Source organism: Rattus norvegicus, chromosome 7 (assembly GCF_036323735.1).
Source record: "Rattus norvegicus strain BN/NHsdMcwi chromosome 7, GRCr8, whole genome shotgun sequence".
NCBI classification, from domain to species: domain Eukaryota; kingdom Metazoa; phylum Chordata; class Mammalia; order Rodentia; family Muridae; genus Rattus; species Rattus norvegicus.
Window position 1 is genome coordinate 92,526,870 of NC_086025.1, and position 13,878 is coordinate 92,540,747.

Sequence of the window (13,878 nt, forward strand, 5' to 3'; positions counted from 1 at the left end):
GGAACTTCTGGAGAAATGAAACTATGTGAAGAAAACAGAGTGTAAACTGGAGGCTGGGAAAGCAACGCGCCATACTGTCTAAGAATCTCTCAGTGGTAAATTATTTTTCTTTAGTGTAAGCCTTATAATTCCCACCTATGAAATTCACCCCTTTCAATTCCACAAGTCAATTCTAGTAATCACTCCCCGACTTCTCAGCCCCCAAGACCTAAGCAACCATTAATCTACTTTCTGTCTCTCTGATTTCCTATTCAGACACCACATCGATGACTCAGACACTATGCGGCTGCTTTCACTTAGCATGATGCGGCCAGAGTTCATCCATGTTGTAGCCATGGATGTGTACTTTATTCCTATTTGTGTTTATGTATGCTTGCCTGTTTGTGCAAGTGCCCACAGAAGTCAGAAGAGGGCGCCGGAAACCCTGGAACTGAAGCTGTAGATGACGTGGGTGCTAGGAACTGGAACCTGGGCTCTCTGCAAGATCCTATCGAGAACTAAGGATAAATTAACAGAGTCGCCCAGATTTTTATGTGAGTGCTGGGATGTGAACTCGGATCCACGAGGCTCCAGCATGGGGAAGTGCATGGCAGGCACTTTACCAACTGAGCCATCTCATCGGCACCTGGAAGCATGGGTTTAGTTCCCTTGGTTGTGTGTCTACAGTAGAGTGTTGAATCATATGGAAAATCCATGTATAACGTTTTGGAGGATGACCAGGCTACTTTTTAGTAATTTTTTTTTAATTCCACATAATGCATGAGGCTTTTGCTCCATGAAATTACTCTTGGTCCTATTGTCAAGCAACTTGTAACAGCTGACAGCCTTATCAAAAGATATCTTTCCTCTACCAGCCCCAGCTGGTCACTGGAGGAGCCATAGTAACCTCTCCATTACCTAGCTTTCCGCCCACATCAGGTTGTAGATTGATTCTTTCAATAACATGACTTTTGTTGTTGTTGTTGTTGAGGGGTTGGTACTAGGGAAGGAAGCCAAAGCCTCTTACCTGTTAGGTTAGCGCTCTTCCATTGAGCTACCTATATCCCGGGTCTTCCTTTTAGATTCTGCTTAATTTTTATTTCGAGACAGAATCTCAGTAAGTTAACCAGTTTGGCTTCTAATGCGCTGTAGCGGAAGTTGGCCTTGAACTTGCAGTCTTTCCACCTCCATCTCTCAGATAGCTGGGCTGATAGGTAGACACTGCAAGGCCCAGTCAAACATCATTCGTTTTAGAAGGTGCCACTGAAGGGTATTGCTAGCTTTTTTTAAAGATTTATTTTATTTATTTCGTGTATGTGGGCACATTGTCACTGTCTTCAAACACCAGAAGAGGGTATTGAATTCCCATGACAGATGGTTGTGAGCCACCATGTGGGTGCTGGGAATTGAACTCAAGACCTCTGGAAGAGCAGCCAGTACTCTTAACCACTGAGCCATCTCTCCAGTCCTGGGTATTGTTAGCTTTAAGTTGCCCAGATTGATAGAATTCTACAGCACAGCAGTCATTCATGCCTTGACTGTATGTGGCTCTCTTACAAGTCTGACTGTAGTCATTCCTATTCTGGTGGTACATCAGTCTCGGGCTGTAAATGTCACCTACTTGACATGTTTAAGTAAACCTAGTGGCAGTGGCTTGGGTTTTTTTTTTTTTTTTTTTTTTTTTCTTGACCCCATAAGCCATAGCAGAATGACTGAAGTTTCAAGAGGTTTTTCCTGGGCCGAGGGCCACTTTCCCTTAGCTCCTTAGTGTTTCTTTGATTAATTTCAGTAGAAATAAGGGCAGGGGAGACTCGTGTATAGTGGCAGTGGCATGCTAGAGTGGAATGGGCCTGGACTTAGGAGACATACAGACTTGAGTTCAAATTCTGAGGGTTACATGTTTCACCGAAGTCCCTGAGCACCCAAGTCTCTTGCCCTGCCTGTGACATCACCGGGAAGAAATGCCTGTTGGTTATGTGGGGGAAGGCACCTCTTATCTAAGGTGGTACCCTTGTTTGGGCAGCAGAGTGACTTTAGGACTTTGAGCCAGGAGACATTTTCTTAATTGTTTCAAAGCAGTCCTGCCCTGTTTACTTTTAATAATGGACTTGTTTGCTTTTAATAAGAAGAAGCAGACCTGTTCTCCTATTTGGTCCAGCTGGGGAGCAAACAAATGCGTATAAGCTGAATAATCTTTGCAGCTGTCCGTGGCCTCGGGCAGTAAGTGCAAACAGGTGTAGGTGGGACCCACCCTCGGGGTGTAATGATGCCCGAGATCCTGCTCAGCAACTTCAAAGGCAGGGGTAGCCATGGCTCAACTAAGGTGCACACCAGTCCCTGGCACCCTAGGTAGGAAGACCAATGCTAAGCAGTTATGGGAGTCTGTGACAGGGTCATCCCCTTCCAGGTGATATCACAGGTATCTTCTGTACTTTGCTAGTCTCCAGGAGGTTTTCAGGTTCTCTGCATTGTCTAAGTTAGATATGCAGATGTGCATACCTATTCACCTGTGTCTGTCTCCATGCCTTTGCCTGTCTCTATCTCTCCATGTCTGTGTGTGTGTGTGTGTGTGTGTGTGTGTGTGTGTGTGTGTGTGTGTGTGTGTGTGTGTGTGCGCGTTGACTGAGAGGCAGCTGCAAAGGGAGGTTAGGAAAGGCATGAGGCTGCTTGCTCCAGGCCGTGAGTGGAAGGAAGTCTTAGATGACACTTAGCACAGAAACATGTCTTCTAGCCCTATCCTTGATGGATGTGCAAACACAGAAAGCCTGGAAAGACCCCAGACACTGGACAAAGCGATGATTAACCCATTCATCTTTTCCAACCTCACTCCCTACTGAGCACTTCTCTTAGCCCCGAACTTTTTTTTTACACATATTTTAATCCCTAAAACTAATTTAGCCTAACCCTCTTGAAGGAGAAGAGGTCCCCTCCAATCTCATACCCCCTACACAGATACGTATTTTAGAATAAATTAATACTTAATATGAAAATGGAATAATATTTTTACAAAGCATTTCACTAATTAATTTTTCCTGAAAGGGAGTCTCTTACTCCACATGGCAACTGCATTACTGACCAAAGCTAACAGAACTCGACATATGCTCTCTCTCTCCAGAATTGAAATCTTCCTTCCCTTGTTAAAGCAACTTTACGTAAGGGCTACACTGTGTAACCCTGGGTCAAAAATGTTTATACATATTAAAACAACAACAATCCACAAGAGGGCCCATACTGAATATACACAGGTTTCCCCTTGTCATTATGCCCCAATTAGCACAGCATGACAACAGTTTCTACAGTGCTTACAGTGATGGCAAGTCACCCATAGGTGCTTTAAGTCTATGGAAATGTGTGTGGCTTGCTTGCAAACAGTGAGCTGTTTTACACAGCAGATTTGAACGACTTTGGACTTGGGCATTCATGGACATCCACAGACAGCAAGGTAAGACTGTATAGCGCTATTACAGAAGCCATCCTTAAAATAAGCCGAACACTCAATTATAAAAATTTAAATTTTGAAAGTGCAGTTCTATCCTATCAGGGGACCCATTCATAAAATGGAAAGATCTTTTATCAAGTAATTTCCCCCAGGGTCTTTTAAATAGCCATCTCCCCGTTTTGATTCAATTTGTGGGAGGCCCGTGTAGCCCACATGACTGGCCCGCCTCCTTGTGTAAGGGACAGGGACTATGGTGGGGAGCTGGATGCCCATTTGGCACTCTCAGCTCCTGACTCACTACTAATTCACTTTGCCATTAACTGAGCTTTCCCCTGAGGCCATTTGATGTGTGTGTGTGTGTGTGTGTGTGTGTGTGTGTGTGTGTGTGTTGCTCAGGGCAGCCCCTCCAGATGATGGCTTTCGGTAAGCATGAAATCCGAAGGGGACATCGTCCTGACGACAAAGATGATTAATTGAATAACTCACTTGAAAACCGTGTGCCTTTTTAAAGTCTTGGTAGCTGATCCAGGAAGACCCCTCGCTGTAGCCTGGCTGAGACCAATGTCAGCAAGGAAAATAAAACAAACAAACAAAGTAACTGCATCTCATGAACAGATCCCTTAAAATGCTGGACTCCAGGCAATAACACATCTGTACTCCTGATAACAGCCTCATTTGCATAATGTAATGACGTTTCTGAAGCATTTTCAACAGGATTCAGGAAGAGGCTGTCACAGGTCTCATAGTGACCTGTGAGGCTGGCTGGAAAAGAGCTACCTAGGATTCATGTTGCACAAGATGTGTGGCCTTTGGAGCATCTGCCCTTCCAAGAGCTCCTAGTGAGCTAGAGACAGAAATGGTATCTTCATTCATGCCTTCTAAACGTCTAACTTCACATCTCCCCTCCACTCTCTCCTCACCTCCCCCAGCCCACCCCCTTGTGTAGCCCAGGCTAGTTTCAGGCTTACTCTGTAGCTCAAGAGAATGGCCTTGAACTTGTGGCCCTCCTGCTTCTACCTCCCAAGTGCCAGAATCACATGCTAGCATATCATCTCCCACTTATTCAGCCAACTGAAGAATCTTTTCCCATCTGGCAAAATATTAAAGCCGAAGGAATTCAACACAGATGGCCACTACAGAGGGCATCCGAGTGCCCGGATTCAGGACAACATACATGGCGGCACTGCCTACATGTTATAGAGAATTCCAGTAATGCGTGCTTCATGGCTCGTCTCCCGTATTAGGGTGGGCCTTTCAATGAAGCAGCTATAGGACTAACCTCAGTAAACTTACTGCTTTGCCAAGCCAGACTTGGATGGAGTCATTTGTGCGGTCTGTAACTGTCCTCTGTATCTGGGATGAATAGAAACAGACTCCTCAGGGGGAGCAGGATATCAGCAAGGCTCCTTTGGAACTTCCTTCCCTCTGTGGGGCATTAACAAGAGCCACTTAATCCAATCACTCATGGAGGTGAGACCTTCTGGTCACACTTGGAGTTCAACATAGACATGAAGGTGAGACCCTGATCCAATGGGACTATTCCTTTCTAGGAGGAAAAGAGGAGCCCTGAGCAAGTATATCCTGTCTCTACCTGTGATGTCCTATGTCACATTGGGACTCTGAAGTATCCTCATTGGTAAGAAAGACTTACCAGATGCAGCCACTTGACCTTGGGTCTCCAGAAGTGTACACTGAATGAAGCTCTATTCTTTATAAATTATGCAATCTGAACTATTCATTTACTCTTGGCAACAAAATGGCCCAAGATGCCTTCTGTATTTAATATAAAAATAATGATGTAAAATAAACTCTTCGCTTTCACCTACGGCAACCTGCCCAGGGACACTCCATTATTATCTACAATTGTCAGTCTTCTAGGGAGCAGTCTGTTCTCATTCAGACCTCCAAGGAGCCCATACATCTCTCAGGACAACCAGGAAATGAAACAATAGCATTTATAATAATAGACCCACATGGCCAGGACTTAAGTGACAGCCTAACTTCTGTCCTCACTTCCAACATAGCAGGGAGCAAACAAAGCCAGTCTACACCCTCACCAATCAGATAGGTGCCCAGCCAGAAGTTGGTGCCCGGCTCCTCAGGTGCCACCTACATTCCCCAGGCCAATAGCCTTCAATTAGGGAACATTTCGGCAACCCCAGCCCCCCTAACCCCCATCCATGATGAACTTCTCCTTTGTCTGCCTTTAAGGTTGGCTGTGTCTTTCTCATTGGTCTTTATTTCTGTGGTACAAATCAAAGCAATGCTATGGTCCATTTATATACTGACTATTCTTTTCAAGCATTTGTAGCCACTGTTGGGATGGACAAGACTCGTTCATTTAGAATGTACAATGCCATGCTGGGGGATGTTGCAGTTGGCAAAGATCTCAAACATGAGGGCTTAGATTTGATCCTCAGAACCCTCATAAAAGCTGGGTGTGGCAGCATGTACTTGCTCTTTTCTTTTTTAAGATATTATATATAAGTATACTCTAGCTATCTTTACACACACCAGAAGAGGGCACTGGTTCTCATTACAGATGGTTTTGAGCCACCATGTGGTTGCTGGGATTTGAACTCAGGACCCCTGGAAGAGCAGTCACTGCTCTTAACCACTGATCCATCTCTCCAGTCCGCAGCATGCACTTGTAATCCAAGTGGTGAGGAGGCAGAAAAAGAGAAGAGTATTCCTGGGTCTCACTGGCCTGCTAGCCTGGCCTACTTGTTAAATTCCAGGCTAGTGAGAGACCGTGTCTTAAGAAAGGTAGAGCAGGGCTGGAAGATAGCTCAATCAGTAGTAAGTGCCTACTGGGCAAGCATGAGGCTCAGAATTCCTATCTCCAGAATTCATGTACAAGTTAGGCATATACCCATGGCCTAAGCACTGGGTGGGGATAGGGAGTGGTAAAGACAGTGGGTCCTTGAAGCTCATTGGCCAATTAGCCTAGTCAAATCTATGAGCTTAAGGTTCATTAAGAGATCCTGTCACACACACACACACACACACACACACACACACACACACACACACAAAGTGATTGAGAAAAGACTAGAAGTCTGCTGCAGGCCTACACATACATGTGCACACAAATACATACGAGGCCTCCTGTACACATGCATATTCCTAAAAGTACATACAACACACACAAATAAGAAAAGGTATCTGAGGAATGACATCTGGAGTTGTCCTCTGGCCTCCTCTCCCATGAGTACACACATGCATGTATACATATTTGGGCACATACATGCACTTGCAGTCACATGAATGCACACACACACACACACACACACACACGTGAAAGAATACACAATTCCAGTTGTGTGGGACTTTCTGGTTCTTGGTGTGTGTAGTAACTAATGACAATCACAAAGTGCACTGATAAATGGTAGTTTAAGGAAACACAAAGCGTAAACGCTCGTTGCAAAGCAGTAAGCACAGCATGGGCTCCGGATTGCACACAGAGTAGTGAGGATTGGAGTGGCGGAGGAAGTGAGCGCTGGGGACCACCTGTAGAGATTCGAGCTCTGTCTCACCATATATTGAATTGGATCTTGGGCAAGCTTTTTCTACCACTCCCTGAGCCTTGGTTTCCTCTGCTGTCCAAAGGAATCAAAGGACCCATGTCAGGATTGAGGATTGCTGTGGTGATTAAACTAGATAATATGATAAAGAATGTAAACTGCTTAATTCAGTGGTTCTCAACCTTCCTAATGCTGCAACCTCTAATACAGCTCCATGTTGTGGTGACCCCCTAATCATAAGGTGATTTTATTGCTACTTTTATAACTGTAATTTTGCTACTGTTAAGATTCCTAATGTAAATATCTGATATGCAACCCTTGCAGAAGGACCATTTGACCCCAAAAGGGGTCGTGACCTGTAGCTGAGAACCACTGCTTAAATGATTACAACACTCACTAAGAAAGCTGTTGTTACCACATACATAGAAAAACCCAAAGACCTCACAAAAGCAATCTTCTCTGTACATTAATTCAGTTATTCTTATATTCATATGTTAGCATTATATCGCATAAGCAAAAATGTAAATGGTGAAAGAGCCCATCACATAGCCAAAGCACAGTGAGTGGCCAGTGCTGTGGTAGTGTGAATTTGCCAAGGGGAGACAATTCGACGGGAATTCTATCAATCAGGGTAAGATATTTCTAGAAATGAAGTCTGACTGAGCTCAGTTTGGAATCAAGCTAGAAAGATTAGGGAAAGATTGATTGGGAATGACCATGCAGGAGAACCAGACACAGGCTCCATTTTATCTAGAACTTTCCCTCTCTTATCTACAGCCGCTCTGTCACTAGGCCCTCCAGCCCCTGCAGCCTGTGGTCTGCTGGTCCCTTCAGAGAGCTGAGGGATAGAAGTAGAGCAGAGACAAGAGGCTCCTCAAGTGTTCCATACCGGGGAAAGAAAAGATGTTTAACAAGTTGTTTTTCCTGCACTTCCTGCTGACACAGAGAAGCAGCCGTGAATTCCTAAAAATGTCTTTTAATCCCCTGTCTCTAGGTTTACCCCACAATACACGTGAACAGTTCTGACCCCTAGTGTTTTCGGTCAGATGCAAAGTCCTGCACACAACCTCCTAGAGATCACAGTGGGGACACTGGAGACCTGAAGAAGCAAAGAAAGGACCAGATTGTTAAGACCTGAACTGGGGAGTGAGTAAGAGCCTCTGTAAGAAGCTCAGATATGGTCCTTGCTTTCAAAAGGCATCTTTGAGATGGGAACATCTGGAACAGGCAATGGTGGGACACTGGAGAACGCAGATATTCATCATCTTCTGACCATTTAAAATCTGATTATCGTATGGAGTTAGTGGTCTTTGTTGCCTGGTCCTTCTCTCCCTCTTCACTTTATTTTTAGTTTATAAGTAATGAGGCTTAGAAAGTATTGTTCAGAAGCAGGCAAGACCCTCAGGAAAATTATCCATAGATTGTATGAAACCAAGAGAGGATCCTGGGATTCACTCCAGTATTGGGATAGCCAAGTTTACATACAGTTTTGGAGGGTAATGTTGATACTGAGTAAAGTTTATCCTCCACAGCCTGGGTTGGCCGTATCTGAGAGTTAGAAGGCTTGACTAGAAAAACTATTGATCTGTTGGGAAGAGAAGCAGACTGCCCATGATATGATATGATATAGGGCTAGAGACCCACCACCCACATGCCAGGTTTAGACTTGGGAGCCTCTAGCTTCTAGAATTACATAAACCAATTCCTTGCAGGAAATATGCCCTATTGGTTTTGTTTCTCTGGATAACTTCAATATAGACATTTTTCTGTCTGCCCTCTTTCCCCATCCTATCTCCATTTGGGATTCAGAAAAGCCGTGCCAAGCAACCATTCCACCCCCTCCCCCCATAACTTGCTAAATATAGTTCTAGCATTTAACATTAGAGGAAGCCAGCCATCCAATGGCTTAGTACATTATTCTGCTTCCACCGTGGGGCCTATTAGGTGAGCCAAGCCAATAATAATTATGAGGGCTCTGTGCAAACATCAGGGTATTTTAATGTTTATGACGGTGGGGGCAACGATGTCTATGTAAATACAGCTGTAACCGTGGAAGAATGTATGCTGTAGGTGGTCTATACAGGGATGAGATAAACGGAAATGCTCACACCGAGATGACAAATGTACGTACTCCTTTACGTAACAGTCCCATACAGAATGTCTCCTGTGTGCCAGGCACAGCTCTAATCACTGTGAAGAGGCAATTGTGAAATTAGTTTTTCTTTTTAAAGACCCGCTGGCTGCCCACCAGGAGAACTGGAATCAAGAAGACAGGCCATAATACATATTGACGAGGGTGCAGGAAGCTGGGATGCTCATGTGTTCGAGGGAAGAACAAAAGTGGAAGACAGCTTGGCGCTCTCTCAAGGGGCTGAGCACAGAGTGAGGGCTGCGAAATGTACCGGAGAGCTCTGTGCTCAGTTCACTGTGGTCTTAGTCAGTTACAGCACTGCGAGTGTCAGAGATGCACATCAGTTCTCTGTGAGTTACTCCAACAGACAACTTAAGCAGCCCCAGTGCTTCACCTATGCCCCCAAAGAACTGGACCCACAGAAGTTCACGCACGGGTTTTATATCAGTGTTATTTGTTTGTTTATTTTTTTAAAGATTTATTTATTTTGTATATGAGTACACTGTAGCTGTCTTCAGACACACCGGAAGAGAGCATTGGATCCCATTACAGATGGTTGTGAGCCGCCATCTGGTTGCTGGGATTTGAACTCAGGACTTCTGGAAGAGCAGTCGGTGCTCTTAACCACTGAGCCATCTCTCCAGCCCATCAGTGTTATTTGTAATAGCCAAAAATGTCCATCAGTTGACGAAAGAATGAACAAACTGTTAGTTGAATATAATTCAGCCATTAAACGAACTAAACAAACATTACTTTGAGCTACTGTCTAGATCTACCCTGAAAACATTCTACTATAAAAAAAGGGGGGGAGGCAAACACCAAATGCCAGGTAGACTATGACTGCATTTATCCGATCTGTTCCAGAAAAGGCAAATCTAGAGACAGAACGTAGCTTCATAATCCCTTGGAGCAGGAGAGGAGGATGAGGCTGAGATGTTAGAGTTGGGGGAAGGGCATAGGGAGTAAGGGCTGATGGACTGTCTTCTTGGATAAGTATGAGTTTGATGGTGACAGTTGTAGGACTCGGTGACTACAAGCCACCGGATTGTCCTCTGTAGCCACCGGATTGTCCTCTGCAGAAGGGTAGTAAATTACATGGCAATAAAGCTGCTATTAAACATTACCTAATGCTGTTGTCATGTTGCTTTTAAAGGGCCCATGTCTGGTTCCTTCAGAGGCAGTGACACGCCTTCAGTTTACTTTAGGGAGATTCTGAGGAGACTGTCTCAGCAGTTGCTTGGTGCAAACAAGAAACACACCAAAAGAAGAAAGGGCAGCCCAGCCACCTCGCCTGAGCCAGACTGTAAGACCACAGGGAACCTAGCCTTACTTCAGGCAACCCTGACCACACCCATGAGGAAGTAAACAATTGGAACTGAGGGATTCGTTTACCAGTTAGCTTTTTACCACACAACAGCTGAAGCAACAACTTAAAAAGAAGAAGACTGACTTTGGCTCATAGTTTTAGAGATCTCAGTCTCTGCCTGTAGACCTGTAGTAAGGTAAAAACATCATGGCAGAAGGGCATGTCAAAGGAGGCCTGATCATCTCATGGCAGAGCAAGAGAGGAGGCAGGAACAGGGCATAGCCCTCGGAGTACCACACACACCCCGGAATGTTCCTCCAGTGAGGCTTTTGAGGGGTATCCACCAGAGAAGACTACTCAGACACAGATTTAAGTCAATGGAAGGAAATATCACCCAGTTGGTGACCATATTGGGCTTTTGGGATCCCAATGTAGTCCCAAGACTTTTCAGGGTGAGCTTTTAAGCACGAAAACCATATCCTGGGTTGACATATTTTCAGTTAGCAAGAAATGTTAGCCAAAATTGGAACTACAAAAGCCAAAAAGCAAGGTTAGTAAGATAGAGACTATCTCAGAACTCTTTTTAACAGATAAAAAGAAGCCAAGTCATTTGCTGACAGTCAGAAGGCTGTGAAGGTATTGTGAGGTGCATGCCTAGATGCTTCCACTGGAAATGCTGCTGACCCGTTACCTCTATGAACCCTGTTCTCCTTGGCTGGGTAGAAGGGCACTGATCTGTTTGAGTGGGTCTAGGGAAGGAGGTTAGATCACAACCTAGGAGCCTGGGTCCCAGTCCAAATGAAGCTGCAGCTCTGGTCTTCTCAACGGTTCTGTTAACACAGCTCTGTCCTTCCTGTCCCAATCCTCTGAGCTCTTATCATTACTAGCTCAGGGCTGGCCCGCAGTAAGAACAAAACCCACCAGGATGACGATAAAAACTGGGCAGCTGATCTCTGTCCTGGTGTGTCCCTGTAGTTCTTATGTGTCTCTGTCTCACCCATGAGGTCAGATGCTATCAGTTCCCACTTTCCATAGGAGAAGGAACTGAAATCGTGAGTCATTTGTCCAACCTCATCATGGTGTCATGGATCCAGGACTCTACAGTGGCCCTTTCACTCAAGAACCTGGGCTGCTGCAGATTGAGGCCCACAGCGTCATTTGTTTAGCGACATAGGCATGCACACCTTGTCACACTGAGTTCAGTAGCTTGTCTAGAGGTCTCTCTTGCAGTACCACCCAACAGAGGCTCTACATCAGTGGTTCTCAATCTTCCTAATGCTGCAACCTTTTAATCCAGTTCCTCATGTTGTAGTAAAACCCAGCCATAGAATCATTTTCATTGCTACTTCACAAGTGTAACTTTGCTACTGCTATGAATTGTAATGTAAACATCTGTGTTTTCTGATAGTCTTAGGCAGCCACTGTGAAAGGGTCAGTCTACCTCCAAACAGGACCAGCAGGTAGAGAACTGACACTCTGCAGTGACAGTCCACTGACTGGTCAGACAGCTTCTGCCAACTCACTCAGGGTCTGCTATGGACTCCCAAGCACTTGGGAATCTATTTGCATTTAGTCCCCTGGTTTCGTTCATCCAGTGTTATGAGCTGAGAAAGGCTACACACACAGGGCTACCATTTACTCTGCTTCATCTGGCTTTTGTTCATTTTTGCCTGATGCCTAGTAGTGTTTTTAACTGGTTTTGGATGTGCTGTTGGATGAAAAGAATGCTTTGCTTCACTTGGTTCTCGGAAGAAATAGAAGGAGGAGGAGGAAGAGGAAAAGGAGGAAGAGGAGGGCATATTTGCTTCTTGTCCACCCAGACTTAGATATGTAATGGGTTCTTTTTGTATTTTATTTGGGCCATTTTTACTGATTATCCCCAGTAAAAGTCCCTCCCCGCAAAGGCTTCCCAACAACCATCACGCTTGGGTCATCTTCACTTTTCCCTTCCTCTAGAGGTCACCCACTTCTCCCTGACATCATTTCCAGGAAGCCCCACCTCCATTCCCAGCAGCTCTATGGAACCCAGTTCATAGGCAGAACACTGTGGGATCCAATTCCACTGCCCCGCAGTTGTTTTTTGGGTCGTTCATTTTCCTGCTTGGCACTAATAGCTTTTTCAGAACTCTCCTGGGATGTGGGCTACTTTGTGTTTGTAAGCCATCTTTCCAGAAAAGACCATCAGGTTCCAAGTACCCTGTACTTGGAACAAGTGCCTTTAACTTTTCCATTAAAGACAACTGATCACCTTAAGGCTTCACCCACCAGAAGGCATGACCAACAATGTGACCTTGAGAATGTCCTTGTGACTTGGAACGTTCACACAGGATTCCACTGAGGCTGATTGTGTGGTGGAGAGTTTGACTGATTCTAGGGATCGGTCTGCTATCATTTTAAAGTAGGGTGGAATAGTAAGGAGGAAAAGCAATTGTGCAGGAACAAGCTAAGAGGAAAGGAAGGAAGTGTTAAGGCTGGAGAGGAGAAGATCTGTTCTCCCAGAGCAGTGGCTGGGCATCCGCCCAAAGCCCGGGTGGCCATTCTGCTGCATCATGGCTCCGGTCAGCAGCATATGTAGGCAGAGAGAAGTTTCTAAAAGTATAAATCGAGCTCCTGTTTTGTAGCAGACAATCTTCCATTATTTACCTCAGTTTCAAGACTTTGGAGAGGGGATATTTCTCTTTACCCCATGCCCTAGTTTGCTATCTATTGCTTTGATAAAACACCATGACTAAAAGCAACTTCCAGAGGAAAATATTTATTTGGCTTCCATGTCCCAGGTCACAGTTCATCAGTGATGGAAGTCAGAGCTGGAACTCATGGGGCAGGAACCCGGAGACAGGAACTGAAGCAGAGAGTGAGAAACTTACACGGCTGCTTTAACCTATTTTTTTTATACAGCCTAGGATCACCCACTTGGAACACCCCAGTGCCAACGCACTGCCCACAGCAGGTTGGACCCTCCCTTATTCATCATTAATGAAGAAAACTCTCCACAGGCTTGCCAATCTGCTGGAGAACTTTTCTCAACCGAAGTTCCCTTTCTCCAGATGGACCAGGAATTGTGTCAAGTTAACAACAACAACAACAACAACAACAACAACAACAACACAACAACAACAACAATTAACCAGAACACCCCAGAGAAGAAACCATCAATAGATGTCTTCCTTATTTATTTATTTATTTATTTTGTTTGTTTGTTTGTTTGTTTATACTTAGGAGGATTGTGAGTGACTTAAAAGTAGATCCATCAAAGCTCACAAAGGTGATTCACCAGAGTCCTTGATTCCACACCTCTTAGGATCACATATAGTTGAGTGGGGTCAGGAAAGAGAGAGTGACTGAAATCTCAGATGGGTAGCAGGGCCCTTTCTCCTACTCCTTCTACAGGGGAGTGTTAATGGTCCTGATCTTGTGGGGGGTCTCGCACATGGAATTACAGCCTCTCTATTTTCAAGATGGTAACAACCATGCCAACCCAGAGAACAGCATTCTACAA